The sequence below is a fragment of the Dromiciops gliroides genome, chromosome 3 (genome assembly GCF_019393635.1).
Source record: "Dromiciops gliroides isolate mDroGli1 chromosome 3, mDroGli1.pri, whole genome shotgun sequence".
NCBI classification, from domain to species: domain Eukaryota; kingdom Metazoa; phylum Chordata; class Mammalia; order Microbiotheria; family Microbiotheriidae; genus Dromiciops; species Dromiciops gliroides.
Window position 1 is genome coordinate 622,227,293 of NC_057863.1, and position 20,903 is coordinate 622,248,195.

General features: G+C 41.2%; 1 protein-coding gene across 6 annotated transcripts in view; it reads right to left on the reverse strand.

The window, feature by feature from the left end:
• VPS13D (vacuolar protein sorting 13 homolog D) overlaps window positions 1-20,903 on the reverse strand; it is a 338,497-nt gene that overhangs the window by 92,397 nt on the left and 225,197 nt on the right. The window lies entirely within an intron of this gene.

Below are 20,903 nucleotides of genomic sequence, written 5' to 3' on the forward strand. Positions count from 1 at the left end.
TGTATACTATACTGTGTTCAAAATCTCCCAAGTCAGACCAAAAAACTAACTTCCCAAATAGCACCAATCCTAGTATTTACCTTTCATCTACGTGGAAACTGAGGTACACATGGTAGTTAATGAGGTAGGTCACTGTGGAGAGAAAGAACTGAACCAACCAAGTATGAAATAAGATCCTCCACCACAAATCACGAGGAAATTTTATATATTCAGGTACCCTTTTACAACATATAGACACTTCTGCATCCGTCAAGGCAGGATAAAAGAACATAAACCTATGTTTTGTCATGGGGCAATCTTAAAAGGTTTAAGGTGACAGTTAATAGACCACAGGGTACTTGTCACCATCATTCAAGCATAAAAAGAGAGATACTAAATGTATAATTAACCTTCTCCTGAAGGATCTACCAAAACAAGTGGTTAAGTGCCAATGACCCAAGACTAACCTTCAAAAAAACTCACAGGAATGTTACTTAGATACAAAGCTCAGTGGAAAGCTCTAAGGCAAATATTCAACTGTGTGTGTGTGTGTGTGTGTGTGTGTGTGTGTGTGTGTGTGTGTTGGGGTAGTAGGGTGGGGGTTGGGATGAGAAGAAAACTTTAATTCTGGTTGGCAATATGACTCTTCAGAAATCCTGCACTGAAAACAGTCATGAAAATTCTTGAATATGATAACAGGTGAATTCTGGGCAAACTGGGCAAAGTACAGGAAAAACTGATGAGCATGTCTATGCCACCTTTCACTAGACCAAAATCTGGCCTGAAGGGGACAGCAAGGCTTTTTAGTTGGCATCAAGACTTAGACCAAGGGCAATCTACCTTTCTGAAGCTGGCCTCTCCTAGCACTGTGTCTGCTTTTTACTATCACAATTCTTCTATTTTTAAAAACTCAAAAGCATTCATTTGTATTTATAAATATTGAATTTTCATGCCATTGGGGTGGGATTTTGCTTTTCTTATTTTAACTTTATGACGACACTCAAGAGACCAGAAGGCAGTTTAGGGTGTCAAAAAACCAGTTTAGATCATAATGCTCGAGGGCATTATCAAAGGATTATTTACCCATATTCCGGTGCAGTAAGAACTGCAATGCTTCAGAGAAATTCCTCTGAGATATTTTTACTGTATACTCAGAAGGAAGCATCTAGGACCAAAAGTAGATAAAGTTACTTTCCTAGCAGGGAAACACTCTAGCTTCCCCAAGGAAGAGGTGGGACATCCTACAAATGCCAACCTCTCTCCGTGTGCCCCTCCCATCTCCTCTAGAAGCTCACCCCTCTTCCCCATTTTTAACCTCTGTCTACCTGTTTAGCACTGCCTAGAAAAATGTTCACATTTTCCTCATCTTCATTCACTTGACCTACTATAAATCCTCTTTTTTACAGGCTCTCAAAAAAAAAAAAGCCAGATGTTGCCTCCATTTCCTCCCTTATCCTCACTTTTCAACCACTTGCTATCTGGTTTGCATCCTTATCACTCAACTGAACCTATTCTCTCCATAGTTACAAAGACCCATTAACTGGTCTCTTCTCTGTCCTTGTACTTCTTGATTTCTCTGTAGTCATCGGTACCACTGACTTGCTCTCCTCCTAGGTCCCCTCTTCTCTTGGGGTTGTCGTACCACTTCTTTCTCCTGGTTGTCCTCCTACTCATTTCGATACCTGGTTTCTGTTTTTGTTGTTGCTCATTATCTTTCTCCTAAATCCTCCGTCTTTTTCATTTCCTATTTCTCTTGAGGGTTATCACCACCCTCCCAGTCAGCCAGGTTAGACACTTTGGAGTCTTCCTCAGTATTCCTGCTACCATAGCCTTCAAGTACAATCGGGTGCTAAGTTCTATTGACTCTATCACTCCAATACTTATATCCCTTGTTCTCCATTCACCAGGCTACCACCTTAAGTTCAATCTCATCATCTCTTCCTCAGCTGCCTCAGTTTCCTCAACTGTAAAATGGGGATAATAATAGTACCTACCTCATAGGGTCATTTTGAGGATCAAATGAGATAATACTATAAAATATTACACAATGCCTGGCACACAGTAAGTGCTATATAAATGTTAGCTATTGTTTGTTGTTGTTGTTGCTGTCTTAAAACATCCTCCCTGAGCCTTCTCCAACCTGAGAGGGATGAGTAGTGAAAAATTATCTTTTCTCAGACTTTTCTGGTCCTTCCATATTTTCTCAAACTTACTATTCCAGCTACTGTTCTTTGAATAAGCTACTGAGCTAAGTCCCTTTTGCCTATTTCCAACAACTGAGTAGAATGAAGTTAAGAATCCCATAACACATTTTTTTTTTCTTTCTTCAAAAAAATTTTTTTAAAGTAGTATGGGAGATAATCTGGGCACTTTGCCTAAAACATCTCCACACCCCACACTCCCCATTTCCCTAAAACAGGTTTCAGGTCCAAAGCTTTCATGTGAGCAGATGCCAAAAGCTTCATGGCTAACTTGTACTCTAGCGACAGACATGACACCACCAACACTGAACTCACTCCTTAGTAAAAGACTTTGAGATACTTAAAGCACAAGGCTTTGCATTGGCCCCTGGGGGATGAACAAGATGACCTAATAAGAATTCTCTATCTTTATGACTGCTAAAATCCCATCAAATTCTGCTAGGGTACCTTACTTCTGGTAAGAAGAGGAGTAATAGCTAACTTTTAGAGCTAACTTTTTCAAGAACCTCCATCTGAGCTCTCATTTCTGGACTAATTAAAAAAAAATGCTGATGCAACCTGATTGGGGCTTACAGTGACCTAATTTCTGTGATAAAGATCAAAACCGAACAGACAATTACATGAGCTCATCACCAAAGTCTCTGCTCACTAAAAGTATAGGCTCTCATATATACCACCATCCAGGAAACTTGGTAGCCATGACTACGACTGGATAGAGCCCAGGTTTCAAATCCCTTGGCAATCTGACTTTTTATGAAGTTGAAAATTTCCTGAGATAAAGGCATTGGAGATTTTGTGTGTGAGGCAGTTCTCTTATAAATGGAACATAACAAGGGCAAAATGACCAAGTTCTCCAGTGCCAAGCTGTCTAAGGTTATATGGGGAGGGAGGACCAAATGCCAAAGCAGTTTCAGAATGCTCTCCCCATACGATGGAGCCTCCCTCCCAGTCACATTGAAGTCTGACACAAGAATCCTGCAGAAGTGCTGTGGCTGCTGTCCCCCAGGGATATCAGGTCAAGCTGGAGGGAAAGAGGGTCTCTGTTGCCTGAGCAAAGTCATTCTTTTTCTCCCCCTAGTACCGATGTATTCCAGAGGTTAAGGAGGGCTGTGATCAATGTTCACAGCAATCAGTACAACATAAGGTACTGACCCTCTCTGGTGTTGTAAAAGATGTGAAATTGTGACTTAACCTTTTACTCTGATCAGAGGCAAAACCAAAACCAAATCATGGTGGCTGATTGCTCACATTCCTGGGGCAAGGCCTCTAATTATGGGTGCTTGACTTGGTGAAACTTTTTATTTCCAAATGCGATGTTTAATGCATGTTTTAAAAATGAAAGCTAAATGAAATTAAGTTTCCTTTGAGAATTTCCTCAAGAGACCAAATAATTCCCAAGTAACACTGAACTTAACAAAAGAGAAAACAGAATTTTGAAGCAAAGATTCAGATACATGTGAAGCAAATCATTGTAGTCCCTGGGACATAGCTATGATATAGGAAGACACCAAAAAAACATTGAGAATAATAATAATAATGATATTGTAGAGCAGTGTAATTAGTAATGTAGAGATGGTCTCAGAGTTAAGAAGACCTGGATTGAGTCTAATCTCTGACACAAATTGACTGGGCCAATCACTGTATGTCTTAGTGTCCTAGGCAACTTAGTTCCTTACCAGGAGTTCTCTACACTGATGGAGTCAGAGTAGTTTAAAAGTTTTATTGCTACTAACTCTAAGTGTGAACTTGGGCAAATCTGACACCAATTAAAACTGACACTTGGATGATGGTTTGCAAAGTACACAGCACTATCGCATCCGGTCCATGCCCTCATTGGATTCTCACAACAGCCCTTTAAGGTAGGCAGGTCATAAATGATCATTCCTATTTCCAAAAAAGGAAATGTAGGGCTTGAGTAGTTCTGTGGCTCTGCAGGAGAGAGTGATGTTGGTGAGTTTGTAGAGCCCTCCCTCACTTAAATACAATTAAATGCAAGTCATGACATCACCCCCATGCCATGGTCCTCTTCCAGAACAAAGGACCAACAAGGAAGACAAAGATGACGACTTGCCCAGAGGCAGCCAGCCAGTCTGCACTAAGGTTTGACTTCCAGCCCATCTGGGGCTCTTTCCATTTGAGCACATTACCTAGAGACAACTAGAGAAGAACATAATGATCCAGGCTCCCCGCTCTAGATCCTCTTCACAAGTGTTCACCTCTCCTATTGGAAAGAAAAAGGGTAACCACAATGCTGAGATAAGGGAAGCAGAAATGTACTCCATGTGCTTTACTGGAAGGGACAGAACAACTGGCTATTTATTTAACATGTTGGTGAGAACATTGTGCAAAGTGCCATAGCCCTGTCTGTTACTAACACTCTCTGTGCAAGATACAAAGCATGAGGCTAACATTTGCAGAAACCTAATTCCATTTAGCTAATTTTGTAGCACATTTTTGTCACAAAATACTGACAGGAAACAAGTAAATGTTGCTTGGGTGAAGATTAAAATTTGCTCAGAACAGAATGTCCTTCGGAAAAGCTGCCCGCTACACTTGTGAAGATAATGATGGTCTCCTCCTACCCCTGACCCCCCACCAAGGCAGCTCAAGCACACGCCACACTTCTGAGATCTGGACTCAGCCCAAAGTAATTAATTTTTATAAAGTCATATTTTTTCTTTTGGGGGGGGGTGGAGAGGAGCATTCTCAACAGTTCTTCAAGATGCCAATTCTACTGCATAACCAACAACACATACTGTGTGTCAACACCCCACCTTCCAAAAATAATCCTATTGTCAATACAAATGGAGACATTGCAAATTAGCCAAGATTTAGGCCCGGCTCTGAATGGTTGATCTTATAAAACTGAAATTCAAGTTGATATTGGAATGGAGCAAGAAAAAAAAATTCACACTGTGACCCTCTGTTCTATCATATCGGCTTTCTTCAGTTAGCATGGGTTGCAAATGGTAATTGCTGAGTAACTGGGGCTGGGGTTTGAATTTCTTCTTGGTTCTTCTTTCACAGTTACTTAATGGGAATTTCCTCCTTAATATCTTTCCTCCACACCATAATTTCTGGTGACAGTATCTTTCCTGGCCACTAGGCAGGATGGCTTATAACAACAAAAGGGAATGCTCTAGGCAACATAAAGAAGCATTCTTACTTTCCTCTGGGTTGCTGGTTACAAAGGTGCAAAATTCAGCATGGAATACAATTCTGATTCTGTTCAGCTTTCCTTGGATGGGTCCGAACAAGCTAAATATTTTTAGGCAATGCTGTATTTGAAAACAGAGCTCACTATTGTGCTTATTATCAGGTTGACAGACATTACTCAGGGATCAGAGGTTTCTTAAAATCAGTGTTGCAGGGTTCATTTCATAAGGTGATGATTTCTTTAAATGCAAAATGTAGGGCTTAATCCTGCTCAGACTATGCTGCAGTGGAAGGAATACTAGATGCGAAATAGGAGGTCTGGATCTGAATCCCAATTACAGCCTGCTATGTGGCAGGTCACGTCACCTATTTAGCTTATTTAACATCATGAGCAAAATGAGAATAATTATATGTGCACTAGGTACCTACTTCACAGGCTATTTCAAACTCTGATGCCCAGTAACACCCTGAGATATTATGGTGATTAAAAAAAACAAAACAAAACAAAGCCCTTTCTCAATTACTTGGCCTCAGAGGCCATCAGAGTCCTCTGCATGGTGAAGGGGCCCAAATCCTTCAAAGTGGCCAGGAGAGATGAGCTCTTCTTCTCATGGTATTCTCTATCACTCAGTAGCCATGTGACTTTTCCTGTCCCTATGTCTCAGTTTCCTCCACTTTAGATGGAGGAAACAGAACTAAATGCTCTTTGAGGTCCATTATTGCTTCAAAGTTCTTTGACTCTATGGCAATGACAAAAACACAAAAGTTAATGAACAAAATTCTATTTGCAGAATTCAAGTAGTATTCATTAAATATTTACAAGGTAATACGGATATAAAGATGAAAAATGAGAGTCTGGGGCAGGGGCGAGGGTTGTGAGATGACCCATCTACAAATAAGCATGATACAAAGAGAATTTATAAATGCCAAGGAAGAGAGAACTTGAAAAAGTATCCTAAGAAAATGAAAGGAGCCAATGACCACTTCAGTGAAAGTGACAAAATCCAGGAAGAAGCAGAAACTTGATCTGGGCCTGGAAGGAAGAAAAGAGTTTAACCCCCCCCCCCCAATCTCTTTCAGCTCTGGGCACTCTCTTTGGCTGCTGCCCCCACCCCTCATGCCTGGAATGCTCTCCCTCCTCCACTCCAACTACTGATCTCTCTGGCTTCCTTTAATTCCCAATGACAATCTCACCTTCTATAGGGAGCCTTCCTCCATATCCCTCTAAATCCCAGTGCTTTCCCTCTGTTCATCATCTTCTATCTTCTATTCATCTTATACATAACTAGCTTTGTATAGATTTGTTGTCATGCCGTCTCCCTCATTAGACAGTAAGCTCCTTGAGGGCGGGGCTTTTGCATCTTTTTGTATCCTCAGCTCTTGGCAAAGGGCCTGTCACAAAGCAGGCACTCGGTAAATGTTTGCTGAATTGAAATTGAAAAATGGGCAAAGCTGGGTGGGAGACAGGAGGACAGCCTGTGTGAGTGCACGGGAGTACAGCACGAGCCCAGCAACACACAAAACAGCATCAGTCCACCCTGGCCAGAACACAGCCCTGTAAAATGAGGCAGTAAAGGTAGGCAGGCAGGCTAGGCTGCAGAGGCTAAGGAGGTTATAATTCACCCTATAGGACCCGAGGGCAAGATTTAGAATAGGAAAGTGACTTTTAAGAAGACAACATTGTAGAAGAGAAACTCCAGAGGAAGGAGCTGCCTCACTCCTGGATCTGTAACCTCATCACCTAACACAGTACTTGCAAGTACAGAGCAGGTACTTAACCATTGATTGGCTGAAGATTCCTCTGGCAGATATGGAAAGACTAGTAGGGGGCACTTGACAGAACACTATCATAAGACTGAAGGTGAATTGGTAGACTGAAAGGCATGGAGGTGAGAAATGCTGCAGAAGTAGAACCAACAGGGTGTGGCGAATGAGAGTACGAGACAGGTAAAGGGGACGGGTGGATGAAAGCTGGGGACAATGCTCCAGACAAGTCTGGTTTGAGACAAGCTTCTTTTGTGTCTCACAGTCATCAGGGAAGGACCACAATCCCCCTGCCTGCTGAGAGGAGCAAGTAAAGTGATCCAAAGAAGACTGGGAGTTTCATCATCAGAGTGCCACACATGTATCTCTTGATTATTCACACTAAGGGAGGCCAATTAATTTGGCAAGTGGGTCATTCTGCCAAGGCAGACCTCTGACCCCTGGAGGGGGTGGGGTTTTTTGTTGTTTTGTTCCTTAAATTACTGCAGCCACAACATATGGGTGGATGAAATTAAGGGTTTACAGCAGGCGGCAAGGAAGGGGAGAAAAAAAATCCATAAAGGGGATCAGGACTAAATCAAGATTATTTTTTCTTTTAAAAAAAGGAAGGAAGGAAGGAAGGAAGGAAGGAAGGAAGGAAGGAAGGAAGGAAGGAGGGAGGGAGGGAGGGAGGGAGGGAGGGAGGGAGGGAGGGAGGGAGGGAGGGAGGGAGGGAGGGAGGGAGGGAGGGAAGGAAGGAAGGAAGGAAGGAAGGAAGGAAGGAAGGAAGGAAGGAAGGAAGGAAGGAAGGAAGGAAGGAAGGAAGGAAAGAAGGAAGGAAGGAAGGAAAGAAGGAAGGAAGGAAGGAAGGAAAGAAGGAAAGATGGAAGCCAGCCTGAACTGGTGTTTGACTCCAGGGAGGTAACCAAGACAATGACCTTGTTGTTTCTCTTGCCTGAGGAAATCTAAAAACCTTTCTACCATAAGACATAAACCATGTAGCTATTTCATGGATAAACACTTATCAGGCGGCAGACACTCCTTTGCAGTTAAGAAACAAAGTTATCCAAAGCCACCCCGAGTTATCTCAGCACACAAGGTCTAAATACATGCAACCAAGTTGGACCTCCAGACTGTCCTGGTGTCTTAACTCAGCCAGGACACACGCCTGCTAACTTGGCAGGCTCTGGCTGCATTGTGACTGACCCACTTATGAACTCAGTTGTTTCTGATTCATCTGGAAACAGAAGTTTGAGGATCTACATTATAAGGTTTTCTTTTCTTTTCTCTTTCTTTCTTTCTTTCTTTCTTAACTGAAAGGTAATTGTTTATTTTTAGAGAGTTTGCTTCAAGGCAAAAGGCTTAAAGCACACACATAATGTATACACACTGGTGGATTCAGGGTCAACCTAAGGTGACCAATGAACTGACCATACTACAGGAAGCATTTCCTCATTCCCCTATTATTTCCTCTTTCTTCAATTTGTTCTGCATTTATTTATTTGTATAAATGTTGAATCCAACATGGAGGAGTAGAAAGAAGGCTGGACTAGCAGCAAAGAGAGAACTGGGCTGGCCTCTTACCTCTGATATTGGAAAGAGAGCCTTTCCATCACATGCTACTTGGTCCAAGTCTTCCTTGATTCCCTCTAGGAAACATCATCTCTCCATCCCCTCTTCCCTGTGATTTTACCTGTCCACATAACTTACTTTCCATTAACTTGCAAAAATGAACTAGTAAAAAGTGAGGGTAAAAAAAATGCTAGATTTTGAACTAGAGGAAGTAGGTTTAAATTCTGCTTCTGCTCCTTACTCCCCATGTGATTTAAGCAAGTTAGTGAGTCAGATAACCTCCTGGGAGCCTCAGTTTCCTCATCTGTGAAATGGGGGAGTTGGTCCTCTCAGGTACCATCCAGCTCTTAATATATTACCCTATATGATCCCTACCACTGAGGGCATCTAGTTCTTGATCTCCTCTGCAAAGAAGCAATGCTTTGCATGTAGTAGGCTTATTAACAAATTGATACTAAACAGGATTAATTAATTAAGCCATGACATCACCACTCATTGAGGCTTTCCCATTTCCTGGTTTAACCAGCTAATGCACTGGAAAAAATGCCTTTGATCCTAAGAAAGTACAATGAGGATCTCTGGGTTCTAGTCTGTAAGGGGCCTAAAATTCTAGCTATGATGTCTAAAATCGAATGAGTGGTCACCTTAAATTAGAAGCTTTAGCAAGAGTTTAGACTTTTAAGTATTTATTAAAGTGCATCAGAAGTTGGTGAGGAGAAAGAGAGAGGTAAAAGGCAAACTTCCTCTAACTATCTAATAGACCCCAGCATCTGACCTGCCAAGTTGAGGTCAGGAACCCAAAAGACCCCTCTTCTAATTCCCCTTGTGAAACCAGAAATAGGACTGTCCACACCCACCCACCCACACCCATACACACAGCTCCAAACTAATTGGTTAGTAGCTCTGATGGACAGGTCCCACGGGTGGTTCTATAGATGTAACTTCTGGACGCTGGGCAACTTCTGGATGCCTAAGTCACATGGTTTCCAAGTCACATGCTTTCTCCTCATGGCAGAGCTTCCCTGCAATATCTCTCCCAGCAGGGGGTGTCATTCCAATTCTCACAAGTCCCGATGACACAGGCCAGCTGTGCAGCCCTGTACCACCAACCCCACTGAAGCATCAGTTTCTTCATCACTAAAGAGAGAACCATTTCCCTTCCCTGTCTTACAGGAATGCTGTCAGACCCAAGCTGCACAGGGGAGAAAACAAATGGAGTTATTTTGATGGAGTTCAGATGGAAATGGTCCTGGGACAAGACACTATTCTACTCTTGTTCTTGTACAACTACTGTTCGGAGGGCTTTAGCATCAATAGAGAAAGTGAAGGCTTTTTGTGAATAAAAGGATCAGGATGTGAAATCACCCTCCATGGTCTTACGAAACACATCCTTGGTACAACTCTAGAAGCAGACAGGACAAGAGGGATGCCTCTTTCTGCTCTCTGCCCCTCATTCTGCTCTCACGTGATCCTTGTCTCTTTGGCTAGGTCTCTCTATTTTGAAAGCCTTTGGTTGCAAGTAGATTGGAGATGATGAGCAATACTAATAATTGTGATGATCAGTTTTGACCATGAACACTGTTACTAAAACCATGTAAGTGCTTCACCCCCTTCCTTTAGATTTAAACATCCAACCCTGAACATCACATCCTGAAATACAGAAACCAGAAACTTGAAAGAAAACTGAACACTTAAAGGGGGGTAAATGTCATGTTCATTTTATTTCTGGTGACAAGTTCTTCAGTTTTACAAAGTCTTTTCCATTTCAGATGAATGATATGTCTTTCAGTACCAATGGATGAGACAGAAGAGGGGGAGGGGAAGGGGAGAGAGAGAATGTAGATTAAACTAGAGATGAAAACAGTCACCTGAGAGGCCCTATTACAGGCTGGGCTCCATCTCACTTCCTCTCACACTCCGCGCCAGACATTGTTCAAATGTTTGAAATACCTTGCTAATATTTTAAAATGCCAGAATACAAAATAAGTCCTTCTGAAATCATCTTTGAAGAAGAGGTTTATAAGAGGAAATATGGTATCTCTTGTGGGGAAGCTTAAAGCTGGGAGTGGCATCATGCTTTACCAATGTGTAAAACACTTTCCTTGATTTGATCTTTCCGAGTGGTGGGTCCTCCAGGTATCATTTCTCCCATTTTACAGATAAAGTAACTGACATTTAGAGCAGTTAAGTGATTTGACATGGTCACATAGCTAGTAAAGTAGGATTTGAATCCAAGTTTCTCCTGCATAATGAGAAAACATTTATTTTACACTTTCTCTGTGCCAGGCATGATGCTAAACCTTAGTGATACAAATGAAAAAAGTCAAGGTCCTTGCTCTGACATTCTAATGGGGGGAAACAACAGGTACAGATGGAGGAAGGGTAGTGGTGAGAGAAGGGAGTTTGGGCTAAGCAGTTGCAAAGGATAGTGGGTCACCTGACATGCCCTTTCCATTTGATTCCTATGTCCCGAGGAAAAGGAAGAAAGGAGGAGAGGGTGAAGGGTTGCCCAGCAGCAGGCTGAAGCATGGTCCAGTCTGCGTCTGGCTACACGTGTTTTCACTCAGCTGATCACCAGTCCAGCAGCTGATTACAGAGCCAGCTTTCTTTCCATTATATCATAATAGCTACACTTACAAAGATAAATAAATCCAGAATGCTCTGAGGAAGGAGAATGAACTACGGAAAGGCTTTCTGAAAGAGGCAGCACCTGAGTTAAGCCTTGAGGGAAATGAACATTGTTGAAAGGTGGAGGTGAGAATGGTTGTATTCCAGGCTTGCAGGACAGGCTATGCAAAGGCATGAAGGCAAGAGACAGGAGCTCAAAGAACAAAAAGGAGACCAGTTTGGCTGGAGCATGAAGATTGTGAAAGAGAGAGATGAAGGAGAGGTGGGAGGAGAAGTGTGGTGCTCAGAAGATAATCACCAAACCAAGGGATGAGGAGAGACCTGGAGCATTGTCTAGTCTACCCACCCTTCTCTCCACATCTCCCATAGCAAACCTAGATGGAAGACAACCATTTAAAGGCCAGGATATCAAGTTTTTGCAGCCTAAAGTACTTCTTTTAGTAGAGGTCATTTTGGGAAAATTGGGTCCACAACAGACTAGGCTGATACTTCACTTTGGGGTCTTTGAGGTCATTATTTTGGCTCTGCTAACTGTAAGTCAATCATTAACAAGTGTGACTAATGCCTAGATAAGCTAGATTGTGCTAATCTACAGAGACAGCCAAATGAATAACTCATTATTATCTTCCCAAATAAAGAGTGTCAAACCAATCTAAGTGGTCTGTGCTGTTAGTCCAGACTATTTCAATTAATAGTAGAATAATTTCTCTCATATGAACTCAACCCAACCCCCACACTAAAGTGAAGGTCAGAAAGAAAGGTTCTTTTTTAGATGACCCTAAATTCTCCAGCCTTGCAAATGGGCAGAGGTAAAGATAAATAAACTTGTAGTCTCAGGCTGCTTCCCAACATTTCCCTCAAAGACCTCAGATCTTTGTTGAAAGGACTCTTTTTGTTACCAAACGGCTGTGATTTATCCTAAACTCCTTTGCTACTTCAATAAATTCAATTTAACTCAACAGATATTTATTAAGCATCTATTATGTGACTTCCAGCTGAACGACTAAAGGAGAGGCAAGGAAGAAGTATGTCTGACATTTACATGACCTTTTTGTGTCAAACGCTTTTCCTATGTGAGTTCATTTGATCCTCACATTAACCCTGCAAAGCTGATACTATTATTATCTACTAGTATCTCTCTATACTATTATTGGGTGCTATGGTCCCCATTTTACCAATAAGGAAACTGAGGCACTGAGAAGCAATGACTTGCCCTTGGTGACAAACTAGTAGGTGCCAGAGGCAAGAGCCAAACCCACACTTTTCAGAGCTCCAAGTCTCATTATTTCTATTCTGCCATGAGGCCTTTATCGAGGGTTCAAATCCTAAATTTTCTTTCTGGGTCATTCAAATAGGGGCTTTCCCTTTCCCTTTCCCTTTCTTTGTATCCCTAGCATTTAGCACAGTGCCTGACAAATACTAAGTTCCTAATAAATGTTAACTGACTACTATGTTTCTGAAACTGTGCTGAGTGCTGGGGTTATAAGAAGGCAGAATAAAATAGTCTCCTACTTTAATGGAGGAGACAAGTGCATATAAAAAAATATAAATATAATATATCAATTTGTTATATAGTTAGCTATATATATAGTTATAGGTAGCTATAAATACAAAATTAGTAAACACGAATATAGACAGAATAGTCAAATACAAAGTAGTCTGCGAAAGACGGCACTAACAACTGGGGGAATAGGGAAAAGCTTCATGCAGAACTGTATTTTAAAGGAAAAGAGAGACTTTCTGAAGTAGAGGTAAGGAAGAAATGTATTCCAGGCATGCGACACAGCTAGGACAAAGTCATGGAGTGGGGAGATGGACTGTCAAAAATATGAGGAAGAGTCAAGGCTGGTTTGTCTGGATCATAAAGTGAAGGAGAAGGGGCAGCTAGGTGGCGCAGTGGATAGAGCACCAGCCCTGGATTCAGGAGGACCTGAGTGCAAATCCGGACTCAGACACTTGACACTTACTAGCTGTGTGACCCTGGGCAAGTCACTTAACCCTCATTCCGTCACCCCCCATCCCCCAAAAAGAGTGGACAATTTGGAAAAAAAAATTAAAAGGAAGGAGAAATAACAGCCAAAGATGCCAACAAGGCAGGTTGGGGCCAAATCATTTAAGGGTTTAAAAGTGAAACAAAAGGATTTCTATTTTACCCCGCAGGCAATAAGGAGCCACTAGAGTTGACTAAGTAGGGAGAGGACTTACATGTCTTTGGCAGCAGTGTGCAGGGAGAGACCTGAGGCAGGGAGACCAATTAGTAGGCTGTTGTAAGCATGTAGGGGAGAGGTGAGGAGGGCCTGAACTAACCAGGGTAGTAGCTGGGTGAGTGGAGAAGAGGCATCAGAGATGAAAGATGAGGAAGAAGAAGCCTCCACATTTGGCTGGTGACTGGCTAGATAGGGCACGGGAGAGTGAGCAGTCCAGGACAGTTACTGCAGAGGCTATGAATCACAGAGACTGGAAGGATGGTGGTACCCTAGGCAGAAACAGAAACATCTGGAAGAAGTGTGTAAGGGGAAAGAGAACGAGTTCTGTTTTGGACTTGCTGAGTTTAAGATGTCACTGGCCATACAGTATGAAATGTCCAGTAGGCAACTGGTGATCCAGAACCGAATGTTCAGGGGAGAAAATGAGCTTGGATATAAAGGGAGGGAGGGAAGGAAGGAAGGAAGGAAAGGAGGGAGGGAAGGAAGAAGGAGCTTTTTATCATCATCATCAGCAGCAGCAGCAGCAGCAGCAGCAGCAGCAGCAGTAGTAGTAGCTATTATTAACCATTTACAGTCAAGGAAACTGAGGCAAACAGCAGTTAGGTGACTTGTCTAGGATCACAGAGCCAGTAAGTGTCTGAGGGCACATTTAAATTCAGGTCTTCCTGAGGCTAGGCACATCATTTATTATCCACTGAGCAATCTAAATTGCCTCTAGGCATCTGCATAGGGATAATGTATCTAAAGTGTTAGAAGAACATTAAAAACGTTACATTATTATTATTATTTTATATCCTGAAGCTTTCTTAACTCTGTTAGCCATTGAATTAGCAACATTAGCCTTGGCAAAATAAATGAGAGAAAAAGGATGGCGTTCATTGGATCATAAGATTTTAGAGATAAAAAGTCTTTAGACCACCCAGTCCAACTGCCTCATGTTACAGATAAGGAAACTGAGACCTTAAGCAGTTAAGTGACTTGCCCAAAGTCATATAAGTAATAATAATAAAAAATGAGCAAGAATTGAGATTGGGCTGAATTCATTCTCATACCAGAGAATATTCTAGAAATGTTTTCTTTACTTAATCCTTATTAAGAATTTGTTTCTTATTTATAAGGTTATTCTTCTAAAAATGAATTGTAAGAAAAATAATAAGTAGATAATATTGATAATTGGGTTTTTTCCTTAACAGAGGTTTCTGTAATCTGAAAGAATGCTATTAAAATGCTCTATTACAGCCTTCAGTTAAAAAGTTCCAGCCAAACTACCCACAAGCTAAGCTCATCACCATTGAAAACAACAGCCCTATAAATCATCCACAGGAAAGAGCTACCCTAATATCCTATTTGGCGCAATTTATATGACAGTCCAAAGCGATTATATTTGTTTCTTTTAACTTTCAAGTATCCTACTTCCTGGTTATGTCCAAATGACAAGTGATTCTGACCCATGAGCAAGTTTGGAAAAATCCCCTTTTTTACTTGGTTTCTTTTATTTGGTTCTATTTTTCATTTTCGAGGAGCGGAATGAGCCATCCTGATGGCAAACTAATTGTATGTGAACAAGCCTTGGGTCTCAGTGATCTGTCCCGACCACCATTTGCCTCTTCCACAGGTCTTTCAGGGAAGGGTTCCTCTATCTGAGTTTCATCTAAGAATAGCCTTCTTTCCTGGAGAGAGAATCAGGGCATTGGGAACTTGGGGGCTGGAGTGGGAAAGGAAGGAGTGTGAGGAAGAAGAGAAGGCTCCAACCTGATCCAGTTACTAAGTAGTCAGCAGCCCAACTGCACTGCTAAAAGCAGAACGTTTCCCAGAAAGAATCTGCTTCCTTAGAGAAGGTCACACATGGTGAATGTGGCTTTTACACGAAAGGATGAAGAAGAGAAAGAGGAACAGCCTTCCACTAATCTGACTTTCATAACTCTCCAAGGCAAACCAGTAAAGTCAGCAGCTATGCTTTGCTACCTGATTATATTCTCACCTCACAAAAATCTATTGCGCACATTGCTATAGGCTAATCTTCCTTAAACATGAAGGACTGCCATATATCTCTCCTGCTCAAAAACATTCACTAGCTCAGATTCTACCATTTCAATGAAACCTTCTGACCATCCCAATGCTCATTAATCTCCTCCCCCAGAATTCTTATTGTATATCAGTTAGGATGATTATATCATACCACATCATATACTGAATCACATTACAGCATACATTTATATATTATAGCAATTATATTTATACATTATGTTATCTAGGATATCCATGTATCCTCTCTCCCCTGAAGAACATTACCAGCTCTTTGGGGAGAGGAACCTCAACTTAGAAGTAACAAAAAATTCAATTTTATATAATATCTAAAAATCAACTCCTTTGAGCAAAGAAGTGCAATTATTATCTTTGTTTTGAAGATGGGGGAAATGGCTGAAGTAAAAGTCATGTACAATCTCCTGAGCAGCTTTTTCAACAGTTCCATTTATCAATCATATCCCAGGTGGATCCCTGAAGGAAAGTCACATTCACTACATGGGATCAAAATGAACATTTTTACATTTGGACAAATAAAACAGTAGCTGTGGTCAAACCCAGAAGTTCACAAAACCTTAGCAAGGGAGGTCTCCTATGGCTCTGACCTTAGTGCAGGTAGAGACTGGGATGAGGAGACTTGCAAGTCAAGTCTCCTAAACAACACATCAAGCATTTGTTCATCAGCAAAGCTATGAGAAATGCCAAGAATGTTGCACCAAAGTGGGGAAAACACGTAATTTGGAAAGTAGTGGGGCCAACTGCAACCCTGTCTGATTAAAACTGCTCTCGGTAGGGGCACAGGATAGATTAATGAATGTCTCTCTAACACTCCAAGATCCTCAAATGTTAGAAGCTGCAAATACACACCAGGTGTCATTTTTTCAATACTTTTTTTTTCTTGCAGGGAACAGTGTGTGCCTGAGAATGCCCTCCAGTTAAAACAGCTTTCCAATGCTAAGACTGTCTTAAACCAGCCAAGGGAGGGCCCTTTGAAAAGAACGGTAATCACTGTGGCATTCAAAGCAGGTTTAGTAAACAAGAAAAATCTCCTCTTCTAAGCTGTGAAAAAGACCAGACTGGGGCATTCTATAGAATACAACTACTGACCAGGCACCAACCTGTGGATTACCCATGGAAATGAAAACACTTACAGCATCAACCGAAACAAAACAACCCTAAGACACAGACTAGACAGTGTTCTCCCAAGGAACCTTCCTCTTTCCCCTCTATCATTCCTTAGTAGCCATTTGGCTAATTGAACATTAGCTTAAAGATTGTTAGAAAGGTAATAGTTGTTTCTGCGCCTCATCTCTCCCTATTAAAATGTAAACTTCTTGAGAAGAAGCTATCTTCCAGGTAACTGGGGCTGACATAAGGAGCTAAGAAATTAAGAGCTCAATCAATAAGGGCTTATTAAGCACCTCCTATGTTCCAGGTATAGTAAGTACTAGGTTGTGGAGAGTCAAAGGGAAAAATTAAATAATCCTTATTCTCAAGGAGAGGATATACTTATACTCTATGAGGAGAGTATATAAGTATATATATATATACTTCTAAGTATATATTGTACAGACTATATACTTAAAGGAGGGAGGACACTAGCACCTGGGCGTGGGGGCAGGTGCAGACCAGGAAAGCCTTCATATAATATTTGCCACTTGAGAAAGAATCCTGAGGGAAGTAAGTAATTCTAAGAAGTGAAGGTGAGAAGGGAGTACATTCTAGGGAATGGTGTGTGAATTATGAGACTGAAAAAAGAACGCTGGGGCCAGAGTTTTAAATACTAGAGGCAATAGAAAGCTACTGGAGATCACTGAGCAGAAGTGAGATGTTCATATCTCAATTTAAGGAAAAACACTTTGGCAGCTGCGTGCGGGATGAACTGGAGCAGGGGGGAGACTTGAGGCAAGGAGCCCGATTAGGAGGCCACTGTAATCATTTAGACTAGAGGGGACAAGGGCCTGAGCTAAGGTGGTGGTTTTGTGAATAGTATGAGAGACATTGTAGAGGTAGAAAGAGAAGACTCAGTGATGGATTAGATATGGGGGAATGAACGTGAATGAAGAGTCAAGCATGACCCCATGTGAACCTGAGAAACTGGAAGGATGGTGATGCCCTCAACAGTAACAGAAATTTAAAAGTAGGGTAGGTTTTGGGGAAAAATAGTGCACTCTCTTTTGGACGTGAGTTTAAGATATCTATGGGACATCAGTTAAAAATATTATCAATGAGAAGATGGTGATGTGAGATGATATATATTGGGGGTTTTGTTTGTTTTTTTAGTGAGGCAATTGGGGTTAAGTGATGTGCCCAGGGTCACACAGCTAGTAAGTGTTAAGTGTCTGAGGCCGGATTTGAACTCAGGTCCTCTTGACTCCAGGGCCAGTGCTCTATCCACTGCTCCACCTAGCTGCCCCGAGGTTTGATATATATTGACTGGGGTTTGATAGATATTGATCTGGGAGCTAGAGTTCCCAAGAGGGGAGGGTGGTCAGCAGCGTTAAATGCTGCAGAATGGCCAAGAAGGATGATTAAGAAACGAGTACTAGATTTTACATATAAGAGATAAGTGGCAACAGACAAGATCAGCATTCTTTCCCAGGAGGAATCAGGATTCTCTTCTGCAGTTTTAATTGTGTACAGAGCTAAGACTTTTGTTTAAGACCTTCATTTCTTACCAAATATGTCAAGGAACTTGTGCCATCTACAACTGCTGCATCAATGGCACTGTTTTCTCTCCCTTATCCTGGTGTGTATTTGTCTGCTTCCTTTCTTAAGTGCTGCTGAAGAGTTAACCAATTTTTAGATTCCCAAGAACATGAGCAAAAACAATCCAACACCTTGACTGTGTTTATAGAAGGAAGTAACTAGAGACTCTATGCCCACCGATGGAAGCATATAATCCAGTTAAGTCTCTGTTCTTAAGGCAAATGGGAAAACAATCCAGAAATTGATCCTAACCATTATTAAATGACTTCTTAATTTGTCCAGTAGAAATAAGTAGCTTCCAAATTGATCAGTATGAACCCTAATTTAGAAAAATTGAACATTACTCTCAAGATTTTAGGAAACAGACAAAATGAGTCTGATTAATTATTTGGTCAGAGTTAGTTGCTTTGGATAGTAACATGAAAGAAAGGAAGGGTTGGGTTTGGGGGAAAAAGGGGTTGAAAGAGCAGGGACCACATTTTTATAATGAATACTCCTCCTCTGAATCAAATTTGAATCAGACTTAGCCGTATCCTGAATAAAACAGTGAAATGGTTTAATTGGACTAAAAGGGCCAGAATAGTTCATTTCCCAAAATTTAGTTTCTTTTTTTAATAATAAATATTCTGCCTGAAGGTTTTCTCTAATAATTAAGAAATTTTGGGGGGCAGCTAGGTGGCACAGTGGATAAAGCACCAGTCCTGGATTTAGGAGGACCTGAGTTCAAATCCGGCCTCAGACACTTGACACCTACTAGCTGTGTGACCCTGGTCAAGTCACTTAACCTGCCCCCCCATTAAGAAATTTTATCTATATTCTTTTTTTATATGACCATCATTTCTAAATATATCCCTTCTATATTTACTACCAAGTGAGTTATCCATTGTAAAAAGGATAAAAAAGGAAAAAAAAAAGCAATTCGGACATAAATTGTGTCAGATATTATATACCCATACTCCCTCATCTCAGCAAAGAGAAGGAGGTAGACATTCTCAAATCTCCAGGGTCAAGCACGGACATTGTAATTACATAGTGTTAACTTTCCTTTTTGTGTTCTTTCCATTTATATTGTTTTAATCATTGCATAGAATGTTTTCCTGGTTCTGTGCTCTTCATTCTGAATCAGTTCCTGTGAGTCCCATCATTTTCCGAATCCTTCACATGCATCAGTTTTTACCGTGCAGTGCGGTTAAATACGATTTGTTTCACCATTGCCTAATCAACGCCTGCTTTTTATTTATTTTTTATTTATTTATTTTTTTTTAGTGAGGCAATTGGGGTTAAGTGACTTGCCCAGGGTCACACAGCTAGTAAGTGTTAAGTGTCTGAGGCCGGATTTGAACTCAGGTACTCCTGACTCCAGGGCCGGTGCTCAATCCACTGCGCCACCTAGCTGCCCCGCTTTTTATTTTTAAATAATGAAGAGATTCCTTAGTTTGTTTGCTTTCAGCCATTAATTCCAGAACTTCCCTTTAAGGAAGAGAGCTCTGCTCAGAACATCTCTTCATTTCTCACCTGGATGCACTATGCTGGGACTTCTCTGACTTCTCCACCATGGTTATTCATTGGGCACCTCCTCTTGCCAGGTGCCTTCCCTGCCAAACTTTTCAGCTGCCTTTTTTGTGTTATCTTCCTCCATTAGATTATAAGCTCCTTGAGGGCAAGATTCCCTTTTTATGTATTTGTATTCCCAGCACTTAGCACAGTGCCTGGCACATATAGGTATTTGATAAATGTTTATCAATTGACTAACTTTGGATTTAAGAAAAGATCTTCTGATCCACCTTTTCATACAGTTCTGGCCAATGTAGCATTACTGGGAAATTACACGGGTTATTTAGGCTAAAATACTGAATCCAAAGTTCATCTGGGCTTCCTGAAACAGAAGACAACTTTGTTGGAACTTCTATTGAACAAAATACCCATGTGTCTTCATAACCTTTATAATGCCTTTCAAGTGATTTTTTTTTTTGGTCACACTGAAGATTTAATCACTCTACGCACATGATGGACAGTTGCAAAGTATTAAACCAAATCAAGGTGTGGGGCAGTTTGTACTGCTGGTCTCTGCAGACCACGCTGTTTTTCACTTGCCACTAGCAAATCTGGTTGGCAAGTGAAAACTTCAGTTCAATGACACGTTTTTCATTTGCAAGTACGTGACTAGGCCAGGAAGGTTTAAAGTATGCTCTTAATGTCTCCGATAGGGTCAGAACAAACTCCTGGTCCTAGACAGAAGAGAGCTTAAATTAAGTGGTGCAAACCAAGAACAAAGTCGCAGCATTCCTGAGTAATAAAGGAAATGAGTGGGACAAAGGATCCCCCCCTCCCCAATCTCCTTGGCTTCATTTCTGCAAATATTTTGCTGCAAAGTTGTCTAAGCATGAACACTACTTTTCAGAGTTTCTCCTTTTTTTCTTTAAAGACCCAGGTTCACCTAGTTTTTCTTGTCAAAGCATCAGGAAATCAGAATCCAGTGCTAGAAGTGAACAGCAATTGTTACCTTGATTTTGAATTACAAAGAAAAATATGCCTAAACATTTAAAAACCTGTCACATCCAAAATGCTACCAATTTGGGGTTAACTGCTCCCTGTGATTAGGTCCAAAATGTCTCAACAGTTCCCAAGCACACAGGCCTACTTTAAAAACAGACTGTGTTGAACAAAAAAGAAGGGAAGACAG